At 42.9% G+C, this 2,492-nt stretch overlaps 1 pseudogene across 1 annotated transcript; it reads left to right on the top strand.

The window, feature by feature from the left end:
• Positions 1-414: 414 nt before the first annotated feature.
• LOC308264051 (selenide, water dikinase 2-like) lies at positions 415-1,441 on the top strand (annotated as a pseudogene). The gene has a single exon. The product of its transcript is annotated as a selenide, water dikinase 2-like (transcript).
• The last annotated feature ends 1,051 nt before the right edge of the window (positions 1,442-2,492 follow it).

The following is a 2,492-nucleotide window of genomic DNA, read 5'->3' on the forward strand; positions in this document are numbered from 1 at the left end:
TTTTTACTTTTTGTAGTTTCCAAAATTTACATCAGGTGAATGTATTACCAGGTTGTTAAAATGACTTTTAGAAGACTACAGTTATCCAAGAAAAAATTCTGTTTGTTTTCCCCTCAGAAGTAATTGTAACTAGTGGAAGGCAGCGGGGACTGAGCTGCACTGCTCCGACTTGCTGGGAGAAGTTCTTTCAGTAACATATGACTGTTATTTCAAATTAACCTGAGTGGAAAATAAAATGGCCTTCTCCTCTTGCCCCCTCTCCTCTCCCTGCGGGGCCGGTGCGATGGTGGAAGCCAGGGCAGGAATCTGCAGAGAGGCAAAGGCGCGATTGTGCTGAAGGGCCCTCACGGTACTGACGGGCCTCGGGCGGTAGGCTTGTCCCACGCCAGCTGGCTGCTGACAGGCTTGTCCCACATGAAGGGCTGAGGTTGTAAAATCTTCCAGAAGACGCTGTCCAAACTCCTGGTGGGACTGACATGGCCCAATGGCCCAGGTCAGAGGCCAGGAAGAGGCGCCCAGGAGCCGGCCTGCCATCCCCGCAGGCCCCAGCCCTATCTTTCCATTCCTGAGCATTTGCATGGACCCCAGCATCATACCTCTGAGACACGGGGGCCTCTTGTGCATACCACTGACTTTTTTTACCCCTTGGTAGACGATTGACGATTGACAGGATGGGGCAGAATTCTTGTGCCAACGTGCTGAGAGACCTCTATGCCAGGGGCATCCCAGAATATCATGTTGATGTTGCTCAGTGTCAGCCAGAGCATGAGTGAGGAGGAACAAGAAAAGGTAATGCTGCTCATGGCCAAAGGCTTTCGGGATGGTGCTGAGGACGAAGGAACTGCAGTGATAGGAGGACAACCCTTGGATTATCATCCTTGAGGTTGCCACCAAGGTGCATCAGCCAAATGAATTCATAATGCATGGCAACGTAATTGCAGGGGATTTGCTTGTGTTAACCAAATCCTTAGACACCCAAGTTTCTGCCAGTGCCCATCAATGGTGGGATAATCCTGGAACATGGAGTAAGATAAAGATGGTGGTCTCCAGAAAAGAGGTAGAGCTGGCCTATCAGGAAGTCATGTTCACTATAGCTGGTCTAAATAGGATTGCAGCTGGGCTAATGCACACATTTAATGCCCATGAAGCAACAGATATCTCAGAACCTCGCCAAAATGCAAAGAAATGAGGTGTTCTTTGCCATTCATCATCTGGCAATTATTGCCAAGGGGGCTGCCATCAGCAAAGACAGAGGGAGGTTTGGACTTCTTGAAGAAATTTCAGCTGAAACCTCTGGAGGATTACTAATTTGCCAAGAGAACAGGCTGTGAGATTTTGTTCTGAAATCAAATCCTCCAAGTATGGAGAAGATCACCAAGCATGGATCATTGGCATTGTGGAAAAGGGAAACCAGATGGTCCGTATCATTGACAAGCCTTGAGTAATTGAGTTTCCACCTCATGGGGCCGTGGATGCTACTGTTGCTCCAATAATTCCAATGTCTTCTCTGAGCCTAGTTAGTGAAGTGCAATAGCAGAAGTTGCTGAGTCTTTGTGTACAACCATGTACAATTTTCCAGGGCTGATTTTAAGAAACTTCCAAAGAAGACTGCCTGCATAGTGTTCTAGCTGCTCTTTCTTGGGGAACTGAGTCAGCCCAACAAAAGCTGCATGTAATTACATTCCAAGACCAGAAGTACTTTGAACTTTGGGGAAACATGTGTTCATCTTTCAGGTCGACAAGTTGCAAAAACCCGTTTCCTCTTAACAAAGCAAGAGGAGGCTCTTTGACTCTGAGGGGTTTTTCTTTGCACTGAGTTAATTCATTCTGCCCAGGGAGTGAGTGAGATTATTAAACTTGCATACTCATAAAGCAAGTTTGCAAAATGAAAAAAAAAAAGAAAACCAAATGAGTTTGGACCAAAACTGTTGCTAAATCTTGTTAAGAGAGAGCTTACAATGCAATTTCAAATTCTTTATTAGATTGTTTTCTAATGAATTGACTCTTTCCTACTTTGAACAAAAATTGAACAGCTTGTACAATGACTGGGAAAGAAATACCTGCAACTATCTGACTTGGTCTCTGTTAATGATGTCTTTCCCTCTAAACTCATTAAAGATTAGGAGTGGCAGAGCCAACCCCAGATCCCAGTCCTTGGTGGTCATTAAGATGTTAAATCTTATGCTGAATATTTCTGGTGACTTAATAATTTCTTATAGTTAAAATAAAAGTGATTGTTGAAAAAAATGAGTCATTGTAACTATATGGTACTTTTGAAATTAAAGTATTTTAAGATATAGTTCCATTTTCACAATAAAATTGGTGAAAAGCAATTTAGTAATATATGGGTATAGATAAAATTATACTATGATCATTTTATGTCACTATCTTTTGTAGAGAATGTAGTTGTTAGAAAATGGAAAGAAATTGCTTAGGCCATGATAAGGTCTTGTATCCAGTGAAAATGAGATCAAATTAAGAAAATGGATTGT

The sequence above is a fragment of the Muscardinus avellanarius genome (genome assembly GCF_963383645.1).
Source record: "Muscardinus avellanarius genome assembly, chromosome: 6".
Classification (NCBI taxonomy): domain Eukaryota; kingdom Metazoa; phylum Chordata; class Mammalia; order Rodentia; family Gliridae; genus Muscardinus; species Muscardinus avellanarius.